This window comes from Mustela nigripes, chromosome 12, assembly GCF_022355385.1.
Source record: "Mustela nigripes isolate SB6536 chromosome 12, MUSNIG.SB6536, whole genome shotgun sequence".
Classification (NCBI taxonomy): domain Eukaryota; kingdom Metazoa; phylum Chordata; class Mammalia; order Carnivora; family Mustelidae; genus Mustela; species Mustela nigripes.
Window position 1 is genome coordinate 89,941,406 of NC_081568.1, and position 27,782 is coordinate 89,969,187.

Consider the following 27,782-nt stretch of genomic DNA (forward strand, 5'->3'; position numbering starts at 1 on the left):
AGATGACTTGTACTTAACAGTCATAAAAATAAGAACATTCAGGGGAATGGAGGATTAGCTGGTGAGAATGATTTTGAACATTTATCTATAAATGCTTGAAATTTTACTGTACTTATTATTTACAGGAGAACTTTTAGAACTACAATGGAATTTTGCCATTATATCACTCATTATCATTGGAATTTTGCTTTAGTTAGATATGGCTCCCAACTTACATAAAATCTTTATCACTTGAAGTACTGTACACATAAATCAGACTTCACAGCGTGGATTCCAGGAGCAGTATATAGATGAATCTCATGAATATAGGAAATACAGTGTCCAGAAGCTCTCTAAATAATGATTAACTTTCTGTAGAGAACAAGAAACTGTATGGTTTCTAGATTACAATGCTGTAGGGGTACCTGTGGAAATTAGAACTCTAATGGGATTCAGTTTTATTAAATACATAAGGTTTTGCAACTTAAAGGTTGAGTATCCAATTGTACCCAACTTAGGAAATTCATAATTATTATTTTCATAATAACTGCTACTTTGTCCCCATGGGCAGATTTAGAATTTGTATGTTGGGCATAATGTATGCTTTATACTTCAATATATACAGTTGAGTCTTATGTCTAAATGAGGGAAATTCGCTTCATTTCTGTAAATACTATAATTGGACAGCATTCATTAACCAATAATGATTTGAACAAATACTCTGTGCTAGGGCCTAGGGACATAGAAATGAAGAAATAAAACAGTATCCTTGATATTATGTTATACACTTAGGTGGTGCAGAGGAAGTGCATGTATCTAACGCCATGATCTCATGATAAAATTAAAAGAGTAATTGTGCATCTCACTAAGAATAATATGCTATCTACAAATGATGTCCCCTGCCAAGTTTACACATCTGATATGGAAAAAACAAGGATTTCAGTCTTAATTGAGGATACATGTCTTTGGTATCTTTCTTGCAGTAATTCTAGTTCTCAAAAGTCTATCTTAAGACCATCAACTGGACTTCTTTGAAAAACCTGTTCAATTTAGGCAGTAATTGACGACTGAGTGAGTATTCACTGGGGCACTGTTTTCATATTACCAAAAAATCTAGAGTTTTTTGGGTTCAGAAGTCTTAGGGCTGTTGAAATTACGTTATTGTTCAGAAAAATAAAACTAAAATGTAAAAATGGCCCGGAGTTTCTAAACCGTGTGATTTGTGGTCATTCCCATTTCTCTTGATATGGAGCAGGGAGCCATTTGAAACAGGACCATTCTAAACATGTGGAGTCGGCAGCTTCAGGTTTTCACAGACTAACAAGTAAGGCCACTCTGGAGCCTCTAGCCCCTTAAGTTCTTGCATGTGTGCATCATCACATGCTGGAGCCAGGGAAAAGGAACACTTTGTCTTGAAACTTAGAAAGTACACTTGGGGGCGCCTGGGTGGCTCAGTTGGTTGAGCGACTGCCTTTGGCTCAGGTCATGATCCCGGACTTCCAGGATCGAGTCCCGCATCAGGCTCCCAGATCTTTGGGGAGTCTGCTTCTCCCTCTGATCTTCTCCTCTCTCATGCTCTCTCTCACTCATTCTCTCTCAAATAAATAAATAAAATCTTTAAAAAAAAAAAAGAAAAAGAAAAAGAAAGTACACTTGGAAAAGGAAAGAGAATCTTTTGAATGAAACCAGAAGGGAAAACACACATGTAAGCAAGATTCTGGACTCATACAAAATAATGGATACTTGGACTTTTTGCATGGGAATTGAGAACTTTCTTTGGCTGGTACAGATTTCTGTCATAAGAGGAAGCAGTTTTGAATGCTCAATTCATAGTTTCTAATCTTATGAGCTTCCTGGCATTTAAGTAATATTTTTGGCAGTGAGAGCAGTTAAATTATTTAGACATTCAACCCCTCAAGTGTATTTTCTGATTTCTTTCCCTGGATAGCATTAGCTGTAGTCTTCGCTAAGAGATGAGTTAGGTACCCTCGTAAAAGTCAGTTTAATAGCCATCCTGGGAGGTTTAAAAAAGTTGTTTTTTATACCATTGGGAAAACCCTTCCCCCACTTTTTTCATCTGTCAGTTGAATTCTTAAAATGATTGCATTTTAGGACTCAGTTTTTAGGCTAATACTGGCATACATTGAGGCAGATGGAAAACCTCAAAGGGCTTCCAGTAATTCCCAAAGGTCATAGTGTTGCCAGCGCCTCTAAGCCTGGCTACCACCCCACAAGGAGAACTCCCATCCCTTTGCTCTCTTTGGTTCAAATTTGTTGTGGGCAGCAAACCTTAGGGTAGACAAAAGCAAGGTGGGCTTTAAAGAGGAGACCCTTACAGTCACTGTTCCTGTGACTATTGCTGCTGTTCTCCCAGTAACTGCCTTTTCCTTTTTGGGGTTGACACATGGGTGAGAAAAGGTGAAGCCAAGAGAGAAGGCTTCTCATCATTTCATCTAGCCCACTTGTTCTCTTCATGCCCCTGCTCAGTCTACTCATTTACCAAACTACTTGTTTATGAATCAGAGAATCACCTATGGAGGTTTTTTTGATTTTTGTCATTGTTGTTGTTATTGAGGTTTTTGTTTGTTTGTTTATATGTTAATCAAGTAGTTTCGTGGGCTCCACCATCAGCTGTTATCCTCTAGGAAGTCTTGAAAATGTGCTTATTTCTTGAGTTATGCTCATGGTGCTTTTGAGAATTATGGGATACCTTTCTCATCCTAACCTTGGAAGTCCTGAGTCCTAAGTCATAGGTCCAGTGCGAATTACAACATGACAAATAAAGCCACAGGTACCAGGGGTTCATGAGCTAAGAGCCAGAGTTTCAAAGAGCCAGAGTTTCAAGGAATGGAAGAACATTTGAATTATCTATAGTCATTCTGTTGTGGGTGCTTTTTTTAGTACCATGATTAAATATATTAGCCTTGTCCTCTTGCATATTGGTTAAGTTGTTGAAAAGGTCTATTTGAGGATGTGATCCCCACTCCTCCTAAAATAAAGATGATACTAATGAAAAAAAAAGTATACATTGCTTATATAAAGGGGATACCTAAGTAAATTTTTCTTGTAAATCGTATCTACATTGTTTTTCTTCATAATCATCCATCTTTTTCCATGAGTAGAAACTGGTTTTTGTTTCCTTATCTTCATTTGAGAATTCTTAATTTGAGAATTGTAAACATGTATTTTGATTCCATTGTCAATACCAATCCCTAAACTCACATCGTCTCCCACATGTCTCCCACATTAGGAGTCCCTAAGGGAGGGAGGAAATTATGGAAGAGGTAGTGTTTGAGCCAAGCCTCAAAAATGTGGAAGATAATAGGAGTTTAGAGATTGGTATTCCCTCTTGTTGGGAGGATATTCCAGATACAGGAAAATGTGAGCAAAGTCAACAGGCATGTTTGAGAAACAGCAGGCGCCACTCCCGTGGGGCCAAAGTGTAGTAGACTCTTTGAAAGAAAAGGGAAGACTAGGTTAGGGGTAGAATGTCAGGAGCTTTGAAGAATTTGTTAGGACTTTTATTCTGTGTGTCATAGTTTTTATAGGGAAATGGACTCTAGAGTTTAAAATAGTAACTTTATAAATGTAATTGTAGCACCATATCTTAGATAGATAAAGCCTTTTATTTTAATTATATTTCAGAACTTTAAAAACTACATATATGCAGGTGACTGTATCACACAAGACAGATATCTTTAAGGGCTTTCTCCTGACATATACTTGGTGGTCCTGTGAATCTGTGGTAAACTGGTCCTGAGAAAACTGGGATTTGGTACTACTGAAATAAATGATAACCTCATCATATGGATATTAGCCTGAGCTGCATTATGCTCTCAGGGTTTGGGGCTGCTTCCTGCTTTAGTTGTTCTGTTTTCCCCTCCTCCTCCTTGTCCCCTTTCTCCAGCCCTCCCCTCTCCCACTAACATACAGGAACTTTGAACTTTATGCTTGAAGGTTTGTGTCATCTTCTATCCCTTTTTGGAACTAGTTGCTTAACCTTATGAGGTTCTCTTTGAAATTGGATTCTGCTGTGTTTTTAGCCACTGATGAAAGTGGCATATTGCTGTCTTTTCACATCTTTATAAAGTTGAAACCATTTGTATGCTTAGTAATTTGTATACTTAATAGAATAAGTAGTTATTTATTAATATAATGGCTTACATAAATATAAAACCTTGGAATTTCATAGAGACCTGGTGTAATAGTCTCTAACAGATATGGAAAGAAGGTCAAAGATGGGTTGAAAGGACTAGTTTATCTTCATTTCTCACCCATTTTTTTTAATATTCTTTGAAGGATGTATTAGAAGGCACAGTTGTCTACAAACAGTATCAAAATTTTGTTTTAACAGTGTTTTCAGCATTTTAAATCTTTCTGGTAATTATATGAAGTCTTTATAAATACTGAAAGAGTACTTGGCATAATTGGTTGGGAGTAATGTTTCCAAAAGGATATTTATTTTCAAAAAGCTACTCTGAAATCACATTAGAAACTATTTCAGTATGATACTTTGTTTTAATTTATCCCAGAATTCCTGAAAAGGATTTAGTTTGGTTTAAAAATGAACAGAACTCCCCCAATCTGAAATGTATTTATTGAAACCAGATCTCCTCATCTATGGAAAAACCTTACTTTCTACTTGATTTAAGAATGATCACTGACAACAGATGCAGCGTGAAAATCCTATGAAGAAAAAAGAAAGAAAAGCCTGTAAACCCACATACATAAAATAATTTGGTAAATATAATAAAGGTAGCATTTCAGACAGAGAGAGGAAAGTTTATTCAGTAAATAATGTTGGGACTAGTGAATATTTATCTAGGAAACAAAGTACAAAATTCACAAGTATTAAAGTGGAAGACTGAAAACACCAAAGGTATTAGAAGAAGCCATACACCAAGATACTAGAAGAAACCACTGGAGAATTCTTTTATAAACTGCATGGGAAATGACAGTCTATGCCTGATACATTAACCAGAAGCCATAAAATGATTGGTAACTGTCCACCCATATGAAATTTATAAACTTCTATGTGCCAGAAATCACCAAAATAATTAATCAAACCGGAAAAAAAAATTTTTTTTTTTGGGCAACTCATTACAAAGGGCTAATTTCCTTAATATATAAAAAGCTCCGGAGCGCCTGGGTGGCTCGGTGGGTTAAGCCTCTGCCTTTGGCTCAGGTTATGATCTTAGCGTCCTGGAATCGAGCCCCGCATCGGGCTCTCTGCTCAGTGGGGAGCCTGCTTCCCTCTCTCTCTGCCTGCCTCTCTGCCTACTTGTGATCTCTCTGTCAAATAAATAAATAAAATCTTAAAAAAAAAAAAAGCTTCAGATTCATTGTAGACAAAAAGTGCTTTCCTAAAAATGTTCCTACAAAGCAGTAAGAAAATCAAAAGCAACCCAATAGAAAAATGGACACAAGTTATGATGTAATGGAGCAAGTTATGATGTAATAGTTCACAGGGAAATACAGATGGCTCTTAAATGTATTAAAAAAGATGCTCAATCTCATTCATATGAGCAATGTAAATTACAATTACATTGAGGTAACAATTTTTAAAAACAGATATGTTTTCTATAAATAAAAAAGCTTGGTAACAATGGCCTGGCATGGAATTGGGATTTGGGACCACTGCGAAATAAAGGAGAGCCTGTTCATTCAGTTGGATAGAGCTGAGTGAGGGAAAACAATCCTTCTCCACTTTTGGTGGGAGGGTAAGAGGTATTACCTCAGTGGAGGGCAGTTTGCAGGCACCTTCCAAAATTACAAATGCACGTTTGCTTTGACCAGCAGTTCTCCCTGTACGGATTTATTCTAGAGATACAGCTGTACAAGAGTTTCACTGCACCATTATTTGTAATAGCAAAAAATTGAGAATTACCTAAATACTCACATACAGGGATCAATAAATCAATTGTGCTGGAATTCCATGCAGCTCTTAAAAAGAAGGGAGCCAAGGAGAGAAAATGGCATGTGTGGTGTTAAACATTATGGTAAAAAAGGGAGAAATTGGGATACATACTAAATTACTTCTGGGTGAATACAAGGGAAATAAATCACATTCATTTTCATGGAGTGAGAACCCGCTAACTGGGGCACAGGGTTGGAGGGAGATTTTTGTCACTCTTGTTCTTTTTGTGTTTGGATCATTTGAAGGTATGATCTCTTGAAAAAAGTGAGTTCTAAGAAATAAAGTTTCTTGAGAAAATTGAGCATTAAATAATATTGTTTTAATGTTTTAGTTTATTTGCTTGAAAAGTAGCATTGCTTTAAGGGGGGAAAAGCGGGCCGTTAAAGGGGTAGCATGTGTGTTTAATTTAATTGCCTCTTAAGCAATATTAAAAATCGGTCAGTTGTGATTTGCTGCAAGAATATATTAAAAACCCGTGGGAGACCGATTTCGGAAGTTTGCTTTGAAGTTCTTGAAAAGAAGGGGTTAAAGGTGTGATGCGGGTAAGGAAGGGTTAAGGACATTATGCAAGCTGTTAAGTAAAAAGGAAGTGCATTACAAAATGCTGAGCTCAGGAGTCTGGCTGCCAGCCAAGCCTTTGCTTTCTTCACTACAGCTGAGGGCTTTCGAAGCTTCCCACCAGTGGGTTTGTCTGAACTGTTTAGGAATGCGGCCGCGGTCGCCAGCTGACGTCAGCGCCGCCGGTTCAGCCGCGGGCCAGAGCCGGGGACTGACGGCGCGGGCGGGTGGTGGCGGGGGGCCGGGCAGGGGCGTGGCTTGTGTGTGACTGACAGGGTGGGGGCGAGGCGGCGTGTGTGTGACTGACAGCTAGGACAGGGTGGTGGCGCGCGGGATTGCGGTTTCTCAATGAATACTAAATTCTGGTTACTTTCCGTGTGGTAAGGTGAAAGAGCAGGCTCTGTATTGCTTCTTTTTAAATAGCAAAAAAAAAAAACTAAATATTTGTGACTTAGATATCAAATTGTCAGATTTCATGGACTTTTGTGTTTGTTTTGTTTCTGAGAGAAACAGTAAAAACAGGTTATTTTGATGGTGGAGGGACTAGCGAGATGATTTTTTTTTTAAACTTAAAGCCCATTAAATTTCATAATTGTAGCAGAAAGCAATAGTAAAGGCTCCCAAATGCAGTTCTGTAAAACAGGACACCAAAAAGAAGAAATACCATGTGGAAAATTGCCAAAGTTGGATACAGTTCTATTACAAACACCTTTGGGCATGATAGGTTTGGGTTATTGTTGCTGATACTTAAGCTCTTGAAAAAATGGGGACTTTTTCTTGGTGACATCTTGGAAAGATCAGGTTTAGTGCTGCATTTTCTCCACTTACATCCTGTTTTCATGTGGTTAATTTCAATTTTAAAAACATTTGTATTATTCAACCCCCCCACATTTGTATTTCTTGACTATTAAGTATATAATTTTGCTTAGTTTTATTAAAGAGTTTTGTTCTTAATGAATATGAGTCAGATTCAAGAATGCCAGTTTATTGACTTTTTGTGATATATGTGGGACTATGAGAGGTGTGGGTGGTCAGCATGGAGTGAAATACAACTTTATAAACAAGGGTCTAAAAGGAGCTGTTAAACATGGTGGAAAGCTTTGTTACTTGACCAGGCTGATAGGGAAATCTGGTTTGAGTGGCTACCAGAATTATCTAGTGTAGTTAATTTAATTGAGTGGCTTTGAGTAACTGTTAAAGGGGCCTGAAATTTACAAGTTTATTATTATGACTTTCATTCAATACAGGAGGTTAGAGCCCCTCCCCCCCTTTTTAAAGTAATCTCTACCCCCAGCGTGGGGCTTGAACTTAAAACCCCAAGATCAAGAGTCATATACTCTATCTACTGAGCTAGTCAGGAGCCCCGAGAGGTTTTAGCTTTTCATGAAAGGAAGCCTTATGTATATTTATCCTTCTTGTTAAGAGGCTGCTGCTGCATGATCTTGTTCATTTCCTTAGGCACTGATGGCATTCACCTTCTGGAGTCAGTCACTGTGACTTCACCTGTGTGTAGCAGCTCAGCAAAGGCGAAGCAAGCCTGTACACCAGGAGGAAACAAAGCAATAAAAAATCAGGACCTTCCCTGGTGAAAGACAACATACTTAGCCCTAAATTACTCAGAGTCTCAAGTGCTCAGCCTTAAATTGGCAATTCCAGAGAATTTAAGATTGTTCTGAATTTGTGACTAGTATCCTAATAATTTATTTTCTTTTTAAAGCATCGGGCTACATGTTAAGGACTTGTATATCTTTTGCTGATAATACTAGATCTTTTAGGTCAATATAGACATACAGAAAGCTGTAAAATATTCTTCTGCATTCGATCCAAATATTAAGATTATTTCATATAACACATGGAATATCCATAGGAATATTTGGCATATTTAACATTGCATTTGGAAAGAGGTTATGAATTCTTGCTTAGTCCCCAATTATATGACATCATCCACTCACTTTTTTTTTTTTTTAAGATTTTATTTATTTATTTGACAGAGAGAGAGATCACAAGTAGGTAGAGAGGGGGATGCAGGCTTTCTGCCGAGCAGAGAGCCGGATGCGGGGCACGATCCCAGGACCCTGAGATCATGACCTGAACTGAAGGCAGAGGCTTAACCCGCTGAGCCACCCAGGCATCCCCATCCACTCACTTTTGATCGCACTATGTCTTGGTTTCATCAGAGGGAAATGCTTGATATTAGTTATAGGACTCGGGACAAAAAAGGTTATTATCAAGACATAAAAGTTCTGAGCAATAATACAGTATGGTTGGGTCCCCTAGGCAGCAGAAGAAATGAGTCCTTCATGATCTCCATCTCCTTGCTTGTCTGAAGCACCCAGCACTGTTGTTGGGAGGCCCCTCGCTGGGCTGCCCTGTGTTCTGAGAGTGGAACCTGACTACTTTGAGTGTGAATTTATAATTCGAGTTTTCTTCTCTGCTTTTGCAAAAATAATCATTTTTTTCATAGAACCTCTTCAAAATAATGGCAAAATTCTTGTCTTTTCATTGGATGAGTCTGTATTTGGACTTTGTGGAAGAAAAGTATGACCTAGTTAATCAACTGCTTTTTAAGCTCTTTTACTAACTAAGGTGAGCACATTTTAGGTTATAAAGAATATGAGTATGGCAAGGTTTGCTGTGCAGCGGTCTTGATTTTTTTTTTTTTTAAGATTTTATTTATTTATTTGATAGAAACAAGTAGGCAGAGAGGCAGGCTGAGAGAGAGGAGGAAGCAGGCTCAGAGAGAGGAGGAAGTAGGCTCCCTGCCGAGTAGAGAGCCCGATGTGGGGCTCCATCCCAGGACACTGGGATCATGACCTGAGCCGAAGGCAGAGGCTTTAACCCACTGAGCCACTCAGGCGCCCCAGTCTTGATGTTATTGAAGGAGGAACCCCTTAATTGGAAGCTTTTGCCCAAAACACCCCAAATAGTATGATATATTTTAGTGATTTTTTCAACCTTTTCTTTAGTAAAAACACTTTAAAATTACTTTTGCATAGTTAACCCATGTTTTAAAAGATATTACCTAGAAACACATTTGCATTTGTAATTACTGTGTGTTACAGTGGGGAAAAAAAACCCGGAAGGCATTATAGCAGGCAATACTGAACAACCTCAAATAACCAATATGACCATACTGAGTTGATTTAATTCCAGCCCACAAGAAAATAAAGAAGAAAATAAAGTAAAACTGTTGTTAGCCTTGTAGCTTATCCCTGGGAAAGTTTTTAATTTCTATTGGATGATTTGATATTTGGAACAAAACATCTCGATACTTTATAATTGTTTCCAGTGAACCATAGGGAATTGAGACTGGGACCCTGAGATGAGACTTCGTGATTGAAAGAGGAAAAATCTCACAAAACAAAGTTGAGCTACTTTTCATGCAAGGAAAGAGCTGTTGGATAGGTCAGAGTTGCAACTATCATACTTCAGATCTGGCATCTTGTGTATTTGGAGTGGAGTTGGGGGAAAAGCAGCAGTGTGATCCTTTGAAGACTGGCATAATGCTGTGATTTCAGTATGTTTCAGGACTTAACTTTATGATCTTTTCCTTTCCTTTTCTCCATATCACAAAACAGTGATATGAAAGCATTTATTATTTTATGTTATTTGAAGCAGCTGGCAGTACATTTGTGTCTTAGTTCTGATTAGTGTTTTAACTATTTGTATATTCCTTTTATGGGTTACTTCTTGGTTTTTATGGAAATGGTATTGTGAGGAGAGCAAGTTAATCAGTGAAAACAGATTGTTAGAACTGGAAAAGAAGCACGTTGTGCTAAGTTTTCAAAACTCTTCTGTTAATCTCTGTTTTGGTTCCTAAGAGCATTACTCAAGAATCTGTCTTCTTGGGGCGCCTGGGTGGCTCAGTGGGTTAAAGCCTCTGCCTTCCGCTCGGGTCATGATCCCAGGGTCTTGGGATCGAGCCCTGCGTCGGGCTCTCTGCTTGGCGGGGACCCTGCTTCCTCCTCTCTCTCTGCCTGCTTCCCTGCCTACTTGTGATCCCTGTCCGTCAAATAAATAAATAAAATCTTAAAAAAAGAATCTGTTTTCATAGGAGTGTCCATATTGAATATTAAATTTAAAATGGTTTATTGCAAATTTCCCCTCTTTGAGACTGGTTTCATATATTGCTTTTTGTTGTTGAAGGTGTTTGTCATTTAAATTTTCTGTTCTCATTCATTCATTCTTCTCTCAGGTACTTTTTGAATAAGTCCTATGTGCCAGATTTTGTCAGATGTTGCTTATATATTGCTAAATAAAAACAGTTCTCTGTTTTTATTCATGGTAGGTAGGACCTGCCTTTGATTTGTTTTTCTGGTACTACCAAGTATAAACAGACATTCTCTTGTGATTCTTTGTAAAAACTATTACACCTTTGAGATGGCCACTTAAGTTTGTAGCTGTAGAACAGAACAAATAATGCTTCATCTGGCACTTTTTTCTAGATAGTTGAGGTATACCTGATTATATAGATTGGATTGGATTGGGAATGCTGTGTTTATTAGTCCAAGGTAACACTTTACTTTCTCAAAGCTGGGGATATGGCAAATAGGGTTATAGGAAAATAGAACCAAAGACCTCTAGTAACAGAAACAAAGGTGACTCAAATAGTGGAAACTACAATAAAAGTTGAGCCCTTTATTTCTTGCATTATACCAATCCTTTTCTCTGTTTTATTCTATTCAAGCTTTAATCCTCACAAGAAGGCTGTGAAATAGATGGCATTTGGATCCTTACTATATAGGAGGAAACTGGGTTGTAGGGAGGTTATTACTCATTTAAGAAGATAGAGCTAACACATATGAGTTGGGACTTGAACTCAAGTTTGGATTCAAAGCCCATGCTTTCAGCCAGCTGTTCTCTGGTTGGAACAGAACCAACAGTTCAGTGTTTTTGCAGGCTTCTCTGCAGTAATGTGGTACACAGAGAAGTTAATGTGGTGGACCTCAGGTAGGCTTTCATTTCTTAGTTCAGAGGCCAAAATGTATCAAATGGAGTCTTTAATATAGAGATAGTATATTATGAAGGTGGTGGTGTCTTAGTGTCTGGCGCAGGAATATTTGGGATAGAAATGCTTGCTGATTCCTGTATAAGACTATGTTTGTTGTTGCAATGGATAGGAGATGATAACTGGGATTGGCCACATAAAGATTCTGGGCCACATGTCTCTGCAACTCACAAAGCTCACTGAGTTAGAAGGTACTGTCATTAGTCACCTAAAAGCCATCTTTCAGTATGTGTTGTTGAATGAGCTTGAGTAGGTTAATGTGTATACTATATTCTGCCTCAGAAGGAATAATTAGGTCTTTAGAAATTTTGTTCCTCTTTGTCCTCCGCCTCCTCCTGTTTGTTTTAAACAAGGGAGAACTTTAAGGGCAAAAAAGCCTTCATAAAAAATTTACCAATGAAAGGTAATGGGAGCTTAAGTTATTCAAGATAAGCTTATCAGGGCTTGGAATACCAGCAGCCTGATTTTACTGTAAAACCAAAAGCATAGATCATAATCTTTGTCTAACCTTCTTACGTGTGGGTTGGGAAGAGAAGTATGCAGATTGTAGGAATCACTGAGGACAGAAAAGGCAGATAGGAGTAGGCTCTCTGCACATGAGCTTATAGAACAAAAGGCATTTCTTTGTTGCGCAGTGAGTCCAGATGCTGGGAAGGAATAAAGAAAAGGAAGCAGAAAGGCTTGGTTCTGACAGTGCTGCTCTACTTGCTCATACCTCATGGAGGCTTTCTCAAGATGTGTTAATTCTGGCTCCTCTTGGGATTTTCCTATGAGTGAAACTTCTCTTCATATAGCTTTATCCCCCCCCCCCCCCCAGCTATGAGACTTCTTGAAATTATTAATATGAATTTTAGATACTCCAGCAGTAATTTTTAGAAGCCATAGTCTCTGATACTATGCTGCTTTTGATCGTTTCTATTGGGTGATTATATGCCTGTCAGAGCTTCTATATTGATTTCCTGGGGGTGTGATAACATACTGTTTCTTGATTCTCTCAGAAGCGATGAGTGACCAGCAGGTTGGCTTTTTAGCCAACTGATGAGGACGTCATGCTAATAAGATTAAATCAAGAGTTTCATCCTCATAGGTCCATACCCAGGGCGGGTATTTAGTGTAGCTTTGCCACCTCCTTTGGCCTCAAGTAGCGCAAAAGCCCTGACCTTGCTGCCTTGCCAGCTACCATGCTTGGATTACAAGACAGAATTAATTGAAAAGATGTATGGTCAAAAACAAGTCAGTTCACTTCTCCAAAGAAGACATGCAGATGGCTAACAGACACATGAAAAAATGTTCATCATCATTAGCCATCAGAGAGATTCAAATCAAAACCACACTGAGATACTTAAACCTGTCAGAATGGCCAAAATCAACAAGACAGTAAACAACAAGTTTTGGAGAGGATGTGGAGAAGGGGGAGCCCTCTTACACTGCTGGTGGGAATGTAGGTTGGTGCAGCCACTCTGGAAAACAGTGTGGAGATTCCTTAAGAAATTAAAAATAGAGCTTCCCTATGACCCTGCAATTGCACTACTGGGTATTTACCCCAAAGATACAGATGTAGTGAAAAGAAGGTCCATCTGTACCCCAATGTTCATAGCAGCAATGGCCACAATTGCCAAGCTGTGGAAAGAGCCCTTCAATGGACGAATGGATAAAAAAGATAGGGGTGCCTGGGTGGCTCAGTAGGTTAAGCCTCTGCCTTCAGCTCGGGTCATGATCTCAGGGTCCTGGGATTGAGCCCTGCAACGGGCTCTCTGCTCAGCGGGGAGCCTGCTTCCCCTTCTCTCTCTGCCTGCTGCTCTGTCTACTTGTGATCTCTCTCTCTGTCAAATAAATAAATAAAGTCTTAAAAAAAAAGATATGGTCCATATATACAATGGAATATTATGCTTCCTTCATACCCAACTTTTGTATCAATATGGACGGGACTAGAGGAGATTATCCTGAATGAAATAAGTCAAGCAGAGTTAATTATCATATGGTCTCACCTACTTGTAGAGCATAAGGAATAACATGGAGGACATTAGGAGTAGGAAAGGAAAAGTGAATTGGGGGAAATTGGAGGGGGAGATGAAGCATGGGAGACTGTGTCCTCTGAGAAACAAACTGAGTGTTTGGGAGGGGAGGGAGATGGGGGGCTTAGATGAGCCTGGTGGTGGGTATTAAGGAGGGCACATATTGCATGAACCACTGGGTGTGATGCATAAACAGTGAATCTTGGAACACTGAAAAAATAAGTCAGTTACTATGGCTGGAAAAACGTAAAGCCAATGTAAAAGAACAGAAGTTAAGGGAAGTGAATGGGTGTGGAGGACATGAATGAGAATGATGGATAGAAAAGAGTCAAAGAGATAATGCCTACATTTGGTTGTATTAAATGGAATTAGGTTGGAACTGCTGTTGTAGGAATGAAGAGAACAAGGAACTTACTGCCTCTCTTTGCTAATGGGTCTTGGTATATATTAGCTATATGAAATAGGTATAGAAGATTGCTAAACTAAAATTACTCAACTATGCCAACTGAATGCCGGCTAAGATTGCTTGAATTCAGTTTCCAAAGTTGATTTTTTGAGTATATATTGATCCAAGTTCCAAAAGAAAGTCTTCACATGGGTAGGAAAGCTGTTTGTTCTTTTTATATGAATATCTGTCTCAAATATTGTTAGAAGTCGAAGTATTTCAGTTTAGCATTGCTGAACACAGGAACTGGACTGTAACTGTGGTATGAGTAGAGTCTGAAAGAAAGGAAAAGCAAAAACTAACCAGAAAAGGTCCATGTCAGCATGTGCTTTTCTTAGATTGTTAACAGTATAATTAGATCTTTACCTCTTAAGAGTATACTTTTTAAAAAAAATATTTTATTTATTTATTTGAGAGAGAATGAGTGAGAGAGAGCATGAGAGAGGAGAAGGTCAGAGGGAGAAGCAGACTCCCCAAGGAGCTAGGAGCCTAGTGCGGGACTCGATCCTGGAAGTCCGGGATCATGACCTGAGCCGAAGGCAGTCAATCAACCAACTGAGCCACCCAGGCGCCCAAGAGTATACTTTTTAATTTGTGCAGTTAGGAAGGATTGTCTATTTCTCTACTTAAAAACTGGTATATTCAGAATTTTGAACAGTGGATGGATTATTGACCTGTGAATTTTTGAAGCAGATTGTACCTTTCATAGGTCTTGCTTCTTAAGCATCTAAGAAAGTCTTTGAGTCCCACTGTAAACCATTGAGGATATCACAGAAGAGTTGAGGTTTTGTTTTGTTTTGAGAATTTATTTATTTATTTTAGAGAAAGAACAAGCATGTGCATAAGGTGGAGAGGGAGAGAGGGAATCTCAAGCAGTCTCCCTACTGAGTGCAGATCCTGACTCCTGACTTGATCTCACAACCCGAGATCAGGACTTGAGCAGAAACCAAGAGTTGGTCACTTAACTGACTAAGCCACCCAGGCGCCCCAGAGGAATTGAGATTTAAAAAGAAGTTCCTTTGAGGTAACCTAGTCATCCTATCAGTCAAAAAATGAGAAAACTGAGACAATGAGAAATTAAGTGGGTGGTAAAGGACAGAAAGTAGTCAATCAGAATGAAGACTCCAGGCCTTGTCTTGGAGGTCAGTTCTGTTATCAGCATCAATTAGGTGCTTTGAATGTGGATAAAGCTAAAGGTGTAAGAAATGACAAGTGCTTTTATTTATCAGACTCATAATCTATCTGGGGCTTTTGTAAGTGTCAGTATATATATATATATTTTATTTTAAAGATTTTATTTATTTTTTGGGAGGGTTGAGAGATTGTATGCGTGAGGAGAAGGGGAGGGGGAAAGAAGGGAAACAATCTCAAGCAAACTTTTGCTGAGTGCAGAGCCCCTTTTAGGAATCTTGGCCTGAGCCAAAAACCAAGAGTTGAACACTTAAGTGACTGAGCCACCCAGGTGCCTTGAAAGTATCAATAATTTTAAAACAAAGAAATGAATGCCAATCTAGTCTATTTTATTTAAATGAAACCTTTTTTATATCTGGCTAAGTGAATGGAGATGGGAAGACACAGAAACAGGTGTTTCAGAGGGAAGTGGTATGGATGGTGATAGAAGTGTGGATGTGATACTTTTTTTTTTTTTTTTTAAAGATTTTGTTTATGTATTTGACAGAGATCACAAGTAGTCAGAGAGGCAGGCAGAGAGGGAGGAGAAGCAAGCTCCCTGCTGAGCAGAGAGACCGAGCCGAAGGCAGAGGCTTTAACCTATTGAGCCACCCAGGCACCCCTGGATTTGATACTTTACACAGACAAGTGGAGGGCCTGTTCTGTAAGATGTTACTTTAAATTCTTCTGTGTAAAATACAACATTATTAGAGAAATAATACCTGATTTACTAAGATACCTTGCTGTTCACATCCATCAGCTGCTGTTTATAATTTAGTTGGTGTAGTTTCCATGCAGATAAGCTCCCCCCCACCTCAAGAAAGCTATTGTGACGTATAGAATGGAGTTCCTTGCCCTTCATAGTTGATGCTATCAACAGGCCTGAGCTTTTATAGTCACTCGTTAGATTTGGCTGACCAGAGAGTCTACAAAGATTGAAAGATTATTCTGTGATTATCTTTGGGTTGTGTTACTTTCAATGGTATCACCTCTGTTCTAGTTCCCATGAACCACTGCTGTGCTCCAGGCTTGAGATTTAGTTGATTTTCTTTTTCACTTGTGCTTATACCTACAACATTAAGACATAAACATTAAGCACTTTGCTTCCCATCTTCACAGTCTAGAACTGAGGTGTCCAATAAGTTAGCCACTAGCCACACATGGCTATTTAAATTTAAAGTTAAGTAACAGTAAAAGTTCAGTTTCCCAGTTATGCATTTCAAGTGTACAGTAACCCTAGGTAGCTAGCTAGTGACTACTGTACTGAACAGTGCAGGGGTGTAAGAACATTTCCATTGCTGTAGAAAGTCATATTGGATAGCACTTTTCTCGAGTATCATTCATCATCCATACAATGCAAACCTTTCAGAAAGCCCTTTAGGATGGTGGTACTAAATGGCCATTGCCCCCTGGTTGCGTTCATCATGAAAGAGGATTTGCAACAGATAATGGGGATTTTTCCAGGCTGGAGTTAGTTAGGTGTACAACTGGGTTGGAAGTAACTATGATTTTATTAATAGATTTTGTTAATAGGTAAATAGATTTTATTAGTGGATTTTATCCATAGAAAATTGCAACCAGAAGATCTAAGTTGAGATCTAGCTCTGCTCCTTACTAGCAGTAGGGACTTGGACTAACCATTTGATGTCTTTGAACTTCGGTTTCTTTAGTTGTGAAATGAGGATCTATTTCATAAAATTCTTGAGAGTGTCAAATGTATTGGAAAGTAGTTGATAAACTGTAAAGTCTCTGTAAGTGTATGGTGTATACATGTACTAGGAACTACGAGTACTAATGGTGTTAATTTGCAGTAGTCATCTTGTTTGGAGGGCATCACACTGAACTAATTGATAAAGAACTAGGAAATAACCACACAATCAAGCCAACATGTGCTTTAGAGATCAGAAAACTACATAATGACATTATAGGGTTGGTTTATGGACCATGTTAAAGTTGAAATGATACTAGTGCCCAGTATTCTTAACAGTTTATCTAAAAGTTCTAACAAACATTTCACTTGCTTCTGGACCAAGACATGACTCATTTAACATCACATGGAAAGAAAGATCACTTACAATATGGTTTTTAAATGTTCTCTATTCAGAATTTTCTAGTGTTTTTATCAAGATACATCATTTTTCTGATCTCACAGGGAGTTGACACACAGCGTTAGTCATTATTCTTGTTACATAGTATGTCAGACAAATTGCAGCCATGGAATGGGGGCTGCTGGGGTACGGAGTAGGTACCGTGTTGGGAGTTGTTCTTTGGATCAGTCTAATTTGGTCACTCATTTTTAAGAGGTTGCTAGTTTATTACCTTAGATCGATAGAAATTAAGGACAGGAGGCAACCTTTAAGCGAAGAATACACATAAAATCTTCAGCAAGTGATACTGCTCCAAATCAGATGGCACCACCCAGATGGTAAGTTTCACTTTGTTTATTCCATCCCTGCATTCCACTGTCATTTGGATGGTTATCTATGCATTCAGTGCTGCACAAATTATATAAGCCAATGAGCCTTCTGCCCAGAATCATGAAGTGAAAACAAGAATGTTAGAAACCAAAAACATCTCATATGTTTAAAAGTTCGGCTTTTTGTTTTTATAAAAATTTACCCCGGTCCAGTACTGAATTTTGACCCTAGTGGACAACATTTTATCCCTCAAAAGCACCCTTCTCCATGAATCTTTACTCCTTCCCTACCCCCACTCCCTGCATTCCACAAATGAACTGCTCTTTCTCTGTTTTTAGAATTTTGCTTCTGCCTTTGTTATTACTAGCCCTTTGTCCTCCATTACTTCCTTCCTTTGGTGAGGACAGGTTTTGAAGTAGGCAGGGTGCCTGTGAGTTGTTACCTCAAGACTCCAGTTTTGAAGGGCAAGGACTGTCTTGAGAAAGGGAGGAAAATTTGCTGTGCAGGCTCTAATGTCAGGCAAAGGATGGAGGGTGGATATTAGTTTGAGATGGACTGTAATATAAGGAATATCTTTTTCTGTCTTCTGAAGATAAACTGTGTAAGTGTTTTAGCTGAGGCTAGGTAACTACTTTACCAGGCGTGATGTCACAGAGATTAAGATATAGGGCAGAAGGCTTGATTGGGTCCCTTTTTTGGTAATTACTAGTTTGGAGGGAGTTAGGATTGTATATAATGGAAACTGGAGGGCAAATGCAAGGGAGAAAGTCAAGACTTCGAGCATTTCTCCCGAGGTGGGGGAGTGAGAGGGAGCCAGGGCTTAGGCCTGGGCCTTTGCCCAGAGAGAGAGCAGATGCTGATAGGGGCTTTGGCTTTCTCTTCAGACACTTCAAGATCCATTTTCATTCACTGCCTCTAATCTTGAGCTTCATCCCAGCGATTTCTCAGGGTCCTGGGAGCAGGCTTCACTTTGGGATTTGTCCTGGCTCTAGTGCCAGTAGCTTATCCATGCTATGAGAGCACTCTCTTTGGGGAGATAGTATAATATTGTGTTTTACGAGTATGGATCCTATAATCATAAGATTGAATCTTGACTCTTCTCTGCAACTTTCAGCAAGTTAATGCTTTTTTGTGCCTCAGTTTCCTCCTCTGTAACTATAAAGAAATATCTGGAAATAATTCCATATTTTATCAACACTCACACGATTGTTAGAAGCACCATTGCTTTACTCTAAGAAAAATACACTGCCCATTTAATTATAACATGTCACACTTCAGGGAGGTTAAAATAGAGAAAAACCTACCTCTTAGGATCATTGTGAGGAATAAGTTGGTGTTTGCAAAACACACTAGTATCTGATACAAAGTAAGTGTTCCAGATGTTAGGGGTTGTTTACTGTTGAACCTGTTCTGTTTAGAGAAGTTGATTTAGTCATCTAGTCCCTGTTTATGAAGCACTGTGCTTGGAAGACATTGTAGCTCTAGACCACAATCCTTCCTCTTAGGAACCTTATATTCTAGTTTTGGAGAAACTCACAGAAAGAGAGAAATCCTCATACAGCCCCAAAATTTGGAATGTAGTTCTTTGGGAGCAGAGTATAAGGTATAAGACTACCTTACACCTTACGGGGAGAGTCAGGAAAGACTTCATAGAGGCAGTGGCATTTAAGCTTACTCAGGAAGCTTTTAACAGTCAGGCTCACCAGAAAGAGGAGGCCATCACAGGAGGATGGTTCACACAGAGGGAAGAGCATGTATAAAGGCATAGAGCATAGAGCTGAGAGGCAGCTCTGACTGCAGAGTTGAGGGTGTGTGTATGGGAATGGTGGTGGCAGCAGGTACATCTCAAGAGGTCAGCTCCCCAAGATTGCAAAGGGGCTTGTGTGCCAAGCTAGGGAATCTGAACTTTACGTTCTGTCCAGCAGCAAATGGGCGGATAACTAGGGGTTTTAAGCAGTGGAGGGATGTGAACAGAATAGCTCTTTCCCCCTTCTATGTTGTTACTACACATTCATCCCTGTGGAAGCAGGATCTGCTCTTTTATACTCAGCTGTGGAAGTATGGAGGCTGCTTTTAAACCATTCTTTGACACAGGTATCCCTTCTTTGTCACAGTGGGGAAAGCTATTGTTTGCTTTCCAAGGTTATAAAATAATAATATAATGAATTACTTTTCTCGTAATACTGCTTAAATACAAGCACTGTATTTATCAGATTAGGTGCTATTTTCTTTATCATTGAGCTCTTTCACTTTCTATACACATAAACGCAGTTTTTTCCTGAAACATTTGAGAATGAGTTTCATGGGGATATTTTCTTATGAAACGACCATAGAGACAGTATAGTGGCCAACTGTAAATTTAACACTGATGAAACTTTTAAAGCTAACTTACTCTTTATATTCCAGGTTGTTGTTTTTTTAGTTGATCCAGTAATGTTCTTTATAGGTTGCGCACCACCCCACCCCCCCCTTTTCGGTGATAGGACCCAGACTAGAATTAAGTACTGCATTTAGTTCTCTCTGTTTAGCCTCCTTTAATCTGGGATATTTCTAAAGAACCTATCTTTTGTGACAATTGACATTTTATTTTATTTTTTTAAAGATTTTATTTACCTATTTATTTGACAGACAGAGATCACAAGGAGGCAGAGAGGTAGGCACAGAGAGAGGAGGAAGCAGGCTCCCTGCTGAGCAGAGAGCCCCATGCAGGGCTCTATCCCAGGACCCCGGGATCATGACCTGAGGCAAAGGCAGAGGCTTTAACCTGAGCCATCCAGGTGCCCCAGACTTGACATTATAAAGAATAGAATATTCCCTCTCTTTCTAATGGGGTATTTCTTACTTGGGTTTTTCATGATTTGATTCAGGTTAGGTATTCCCTGCCATAGTGCTACATACCTAATGTGTCCTCCAAGGATACATTATTGCATCCGGAGGCACATGAAATCCACTGCCCCTCAGTGGTGGTGTTATCTGTGATCATTACTTGGTCAGTGTTTTCCAGGTTCTTCACTATATATTTTTTCCTCTTTAAACTAGAGAGCATTCTGTAAGGAGTATGAACATACCCTATTCCTCATCAAAATTTTCCCTAGACTTGGCATTTATAGGTGATTCATGCTTGAACTAGTCTTCCCTATAATAGTTGCAAAATGTTTCAATAATCTATATGTATTTTTTAAGTTTGGTGTTTTTAAATAAAAATTCTAGTGCATATTTTTCTTTTCTAGTAGTAATCCAGCAGCTATTTTAATAAAACGAAAAACAAAAGCAGGATTTTATTGTCCACGCCACGTCTGTCATGTTGAGAATTCCTTTCAGGTACTGAAGATGGCCTCTTTAGTTCCTTTGTTACTTGATGATGGCTCCTGGACAGGTTAGGTATGAGCTTGGTAGATTTTAATATTATCATTGGAGGGGACTGGGACCATAGGAGACCTACATTTATAATGTGCGAGTATCTAAAGGACTGCTAATTTATGTAGGACTTCCTTAATCTTTTAATTTATTAGTGCTCTAGTTATTTTCCTGAGTAAACCTCCATTTTGGTGATTCTCTTAGGCTATTTTATTTTCAAAATTAAAGGGATGCCAGAAATACGTGAAGGTTATATAGAACGTAGTCATAGTTCATTAAATGTCTTTCTATTGTTATAACCTCTTTTGCTTCAGTTCGTTGTTTAAAGGGGGCATCACATGTTTGCTTTCTGGATAGCTCTGTGCTTCTTAATGACTATGGCTTGTGCCTCTGACTGTGGCCGACTATGTTACTAGTCACGAGGAGAGGAAGATGAAATACTGTGAAGGATCTACTACTACAGGTCCATTGCTACCATTATAAAACCAATTCTCAGTAATTTGGAGAAAAATTTACTTCATTTCTTAGGTTTGTTTCGTCTATCATTTTGTGCTTTGAGATGGAAGGGAAGATCAACCTCAAGTTAAAAACAACCTGTGGCTAGAGGGACAGTGAGGTGTTGCTGCTCATTTGAGGTGCAGGCTCTGAGACATTTAGTGAATGCCTACTTTGTAGGAAGCACTGCTCCTGCAAATTAGAGAGAGTGATAAGGTGCTTCTTGACTTAATCAGGTGGCATGATTACTTTTTTTATTTAAGCTGAATAGATAATTTCTTTATTTCTGGTTGGTATGTTTTATTATTTTTTTCATCATGATAAATTACTCTGCAGTCCCCCTTCACCTATTTCACCCCTCCCCCCATTCACCTTCCCTCTGGTAACCATCAGTTTGTTCTCTGTAGTTAAGAATCTGTTCATAAGTTTGTATCTCTTTTTTCCCCCCCTTTGCTCACTTGTTTTTCTTAATTCCACATATGAGGAAGATCATATGGTATTTGTCCTTCTCCTATAGACTTACTTTAATTAGCATTATATACTCTAGCTCTGTCCGTGTTGTTGGAAATGGCAAGATTTCATTCTTTTTTTAATAGCTGAATAGTATTCCATTTTATGTATATACATATATGTGTACACACACATACACACATATTCTTTATCCATTCATCAGTGGATACTTGGGTTGCTTCCATAGTTTGGCTATTATAAATAATGCTACAATAAACATTAGGGGTATCTTGCTTTTTATTTAAACTTTATTTAAAAAAGCAAATCAAGAAATAAACAGTTGAACTAATGAGCTGATTTTGATTGGAAATGTGTATATTGACATTATTAATTGTTAATATATATCACAGTTTACTTGTTTCACATGACTTGTAATAATTTTTTCTGTGGTGATGTAATGGAGGAAAATTTTAGATTTCTTGATACATTATAATTAATTACAATGTTTATAAGGTGGTTGAAGAAGAAAATGTAAAGACGAAGGAGAGTGGAAGAGAGATGGGGTCACAATCCGAGGTCCTCGATTTTTCCATTAAAAAGTTTGTGAGGGGCGCCTGGGTGGCTCAGTGGGATAAGCCGCTGCCTTCGGCTCAGGTCATGATCTCAGGGTCCTGGGATCGAGTCCCACATCGGGCTTTCTGCTCAGTGGGGAGCCTGCTTCCCTCTCTCTCTCTGCCTGCCTCTCTGCCTACTTGTGATCTCTGTCTGTCAAATAAATAAATAAAATCTTTTAAAAAAAAAAGTAGTTGTGAGTCTAGCATAGCATATAAAGTTAGTTTGAGCATAGAGAATGCAGTGCTCCTACCTGTCTTTTAGATTGGTAGTCTAGATTGCAGTGGCAAGATGGCAGAAACAGGCAGGGAGAGCTCATCCATTAAGGTGAGAGGTAAAGCCTAATTTAGAGAAGGGCTTTGGGAATGAGGGTGAGACAATATATAGGAGAGGGAATGTAGAGGAAAGCATTTGCAAGACCTGCTGTGGCCAGCATAATTGAAATGAAGGAGTCTAACATGGCTTGGAAGTGGTACTGCTCTGATAGGAGATGAATAAGGTTCAGGTGGATAGAAATATGTATTGTACTTATGGAGGAAGCTAGTCAACACTTAAGCAGGGAGGACTGGTCATCAGAAGAAAACAGATGAAGATACAGATTTGAGAGCTTGCTCTGTGTTTGTGTGTGTATACCTGTTGTGTGTGTATTTGGTGTGTTCTATAGTACAAGGTGTGGGAATGGATGTTGTTCAGAAGGAGGAAGCCTTATCGGTATTAAGACCTGAGGACAGTTCAAGGACAGAGCCACTCCATTGCTCAGCTCCAGTGGGTAGCAGTTCACATTGTCATTTGTGTGATTGGCACCTCAGAATTTGTGAAGTGGGGCAGATCTGTATAAAGGGCATGTCTTTGTGCATGATCTTTTATGGTAAGGGCAGATATGAAGTCTGAGTCTCCTACTCAGACGTAGGGTCATGAATGATAAGTGAAATGTACTGAGAAAATGTGTTTTGAAAGGTTGATGGAGAGTGATGCCAGTTAATTTGCAGAAACCCAGTTAAAGGGGTTTTATGGAGTACTGTCTGATATTGTAGAAAGGTCAAAGAGAATGAGGCCTGAGAAGGCCTTTGTGCTTTTCATTTATGAGATTACTAATTACCTCTAAAGGAACCCCTGGCCATGGAGTGTTTGGAATGGAAGCCAGATTGCAAGGAGTTAACAGTGAGAAGAGGAGAGATTGGAAGCTCCTTGAGGAAGCAACATTATTGTTGAAAGACCCCTCTCCTAGACAAACCCCTCCCCTAGTAGATAGATAGGATAACTAACTGCTTGTTTGCTTTTCTGTAAACCGCTGGCTATTAGGTATGAAATTAGGTTAGGTTATTAATTGTGTGAATTGCTCTCTTACCTTTCTCTAGCCTAGCCGTGTGGCTTATAGAAATAATAGAGACGCCATGATGACACTCCTCCCTTCCCCCAGGGTTGAATTCAATGTAACTGCTCTTTTGCCTTTCTGTAACTGCTTGGCTTTTAGGGCATGACACTTGACTCCTGTTTGAGCAAGATACCCTCTCCTAATAGCAGGGGCATGGTCATGTAGGCAGGGGGCCACATAGTCACGTAGACAGGATGTCTTTCTGCTGAGTAGTAAGGTCTAACTTCCCCTTTTTGTCTCCCCCTCCCCGCCGCTCTCTTTGCGCGCGCGGGTCCCTGGAGCCAACCCGCAAACTCCAAGTATGCCTTTTTCAAAAGTTCAAACTGTCCACCAATCCATTGCACCCCACCCAAAACTTGTTTGTACTTTCCTATAAAAGACCCTGCTTCACTCCGGTCGGTGTGCTCGGTTAGCTGGAGCTGCCGACCACCCGCCGGTACCTGCGTGACAATAAACCTCTTGCTGTTTGCATCCAGTGGCAGTGTTGGATTCTTGGGTAAGGGGATCCGCGGGTCTTTCAATTGTGACTTGATTTTATGAACTATATAACATCATAGAATATTTCTAGATGAGGTAATTTTTAAAAAATAAATAAATTTGTAGAGGTGCCTGGGTGGCTCAGTTGTTTGGGCATCTGCCTTTAGCTCAGGTCATGATCCCAGGGTCCTGGAATTGAGATTGGGTTCTCTGCTTAGCAGGGAGCCTGCTTCTCCCTCTTCCTCTGTCTGCTACTCCCTCTGCTTGTGCTCTCTCTCTCTCTCTGTCAGATAAATAAAATCTTAAAGAAAACAAAAGCAAATTTGCATTTTAGGGGCACCTGGGTGACTCCGTCTGTTAAGCATAGGCCTTTGACTCAGGTTCATAATTCCAAGATTCTGCGATCGAAACCGGCCCCCCCCTCAAGCGCCCCCCACCCCCGCTCAGTGGGGAGCTTGCTTGTCCCTCTTCCTCTGTTCCTCCCCTGCTTGTGTGCTCATTCTCTCTCAAATAATAAAATGTTAAAAAAAAATCAAAATAAATTTGCATTTTAGGTATTATTTTGAATTGTTGTAGTCATGTTTTTGTAATTTTCCTCATTTTAACACTTTTCTCAATTTTCTTAAAATAGCTTAGAGAATTAGTATTCTCAAGTTTTATTTTCTTCTCTCATTAAATCATACTGATTTAAAATATTATGTTTCCCATCATATCTATAAGGTAGCTTGTGGTATTCTCAGTATACATCTATAGATAATGAATCACTTTTGTAAGACTATACAGTGAATTTTTCAGACCTTTACATCCCTTGGTCTTTCCAATGGAATCAAATCATTTTCTGATCTTGAATGCTTATTTATGTAGTTGAAGGTTGTAGTTAGTAATGATAGCTTACATTTCAAATGAATGTGAACATAGATTTGTATTGGGGAAATAATACAAGAACTTTAGGAAAAAGGTTTGTTTGAACCAAGACAGTACTAATTTGGGAGTTTATCCTGTACAATTAATACTGGTGTTGTGGCAGGAGGGTTATGCAGGTTTAGAGGGAAGAATCTTATGATTTGCCAGTGATAACTATCATCTTATGATAATTAGTGATTGTTTTTTCTCCTGTATTGCTTACACTTTTGACAATTTTGACTTTTCAACTACTTTCTTAATTCTCCTGTTAAAGAATAAGACTTAAGAGACAGCATGTAATGATGAGGATATAAAATCAGTGCTTGGTTTGCCTGGGAAAAGCTTTGGGTTTCCTTTTTCTGTTTTTGTTACTGTTTTTTAGTCTTTTTGGAGACTTGGCTAAGTCTTTCGTGCCCCACCCCCCCTTTTTGTGAACTACATTTGCCATTCACAGAACAGAAGCAAATAGCCATTTTTAAAATTCATGTCTTCAAATGTTAATTTGATGCTTTGAGGCATAAATGACCTTTCTAGCCAGCCCAGACTTGTCAAACAAAGGAATGATAGGAACAAGCTGCTGTTTGTTCTAATACAACAGGCTGTTTTTCACAGAGAATTTCAAAACAATTTTGCTTCCTCTTCTCTAAAACATGAAACTTCAGCCTGTGCTAGGTTTGAATTTAGAAAGAATTGTGTACACACAAGTGGTTAAATGGAATCCCAACCACCTGTGCAAAATGAACCATAGGCTTCAGTTTATAGAATCTACAGATGTGTGTAGGAAGTGCATGCCAAGCTTTTCAGCCCAATGTTGGGCTTAAATAGAGTGAATCACTGGGTTCACAGAGTGTTGGAAGCCAGAAAGGAAGACCAAAAACAGTAGGTTAGCTTTTCCTGTTATTCTTGTTGCAAATTAATTGAAATGAGTGAAATGAACTGAGGCAGTGTTGAGGAATGACTGCTGGACTTGGCACCTAAGGACTTCGATTCTCATCACAGCTGGCTAGCTACTAGCCTTGGGCCCTGATGTGTCATCTAACCTTCATGAGTTTCTTGATCTGTCAAATGGAAATAATACTGTTTGTTCGAGTCTATTAACAACTCTATAAGGATGTTTGTTGGGAGATACCTATGATACAGATGTGGAAGTGTAAACCTGTTGTATATTTGTCTCAAAAATTGTGACGTTAATTTATCCCCAATATGTTCTAGATGTTGTCCACTGATACCAACTCCTGTTTTCTGGTTATGTTTTAGGAAGTAGATAAAAAATCTGACTTTTTAAATCTTTCATTGGGTTCTCATGTTCTAAAATAAACGACCAGTAATCAGGAAGTCGACAAAACAAAAAACAGTCTACCTATAAATACAAACCACCCCTTCTTCTGTACACTTATCCCAAATAGTCTAATATCTACTTATTTCCTTTGAAAGTTTCATACTCTGCATAGAAGACTGGAACACATGCTTTGTTTTAGTGGATTGTTAGTTTGATTTTTCTTCTTAGGTATAATGAAAAGGCAATACAGAAGGAAATAGCTCATTTTTTGTCAAGCAATTTTTGGTCATTAACCCAAAGAAGCTTAAAACAGTCCCCATTACATCCTGGAAATTTGTTTTTAAGTTCATACTGCTAGTACTGTAATAACAACAGATTTCTATCAAGTATGTTTTTCTTCTTGCCTTTCATTCCTGTCTAAGCAAGGAATAGAACACTTCTGCATTAATTTATATTTGGGGATTAGGTTTGATTCTTACGGGTAAGAAAATCATTTGGAAGTTTGATAATTCTAGTTAGGAAAAGACTTTCTATTTACAGGAAAGCATATAGTGTGGCATATAGTACTACTTGAAAAGGGAACATGATCCAAAGTAATAGCTCAGCCTCTTGACCAAGATAATAGGATTGGTTTGTAGACTTAGCTTTACCATTTAGTTGGGGGGTGGTGGTGGTTGGGAGACAGATGTGAAAAGGAAGGGAAGGTTTTATGAAATCAAATTCTTGTACATTTCACAGGATACTTGAAGCCTTTTACCATGGTTAGGAAACAAATACAACTCGGGTTTTATAATTTATGATGAGCTTCTATATTTTATGAAAATGCTGTGCTCTTAAAAATAATTTTAATCTGTGTTTAGTAAATGGTATTTTCCCTTGACATAATTCTATTTCTAGGACCCCAGTATTCAGTTGGAGCAATTCTGTGAAAAGACCCTTGTGCTGGGAACCAGAAGATACCCGTGTTCTGGACAGAGTCCAGCTAGTAACTAGTTGTTTGACCTTGGGTAATTTACTTGATTTCTGTAGACCTTCTGTCATTTGATAAATGATAGAAAATACAAATAATTAAGATGTCTCAAGTACCACTTAAAATCTTACTATATTTGTCCCTGGGGAATGTTATTAAGACCAGTAATGGAACTTAATTTTAGGTATAAATTCAAAATACTGTATTTGTTTTTCCCTTGAAGAGTTTTTATTTGGCCAAATAGATTGATTTAAAGTTTCTGACCACAGCTGCTACAGAAATGTGTGCACAGCTACTGTTTTGGTAAACACAGACTAGTAACCAGATGGTAGTAATACTTTAAAAAGTTAGGCTA

General features: G+C 38.8%; 1 protein-coding gene across 1 annotated transcript in view; it reads left to right on the plus strand.

Moving 5' to 3' along the window:
- Nucleotides 1-27,782, plus strand: part of ZSWIM6 (zinc finger SWIM-type containing 6) — a 192,644-nt gene that overhangs the window by 62,648 nt on the left and 102,214 nt on the right. The window lies entirely within an intron of this gene.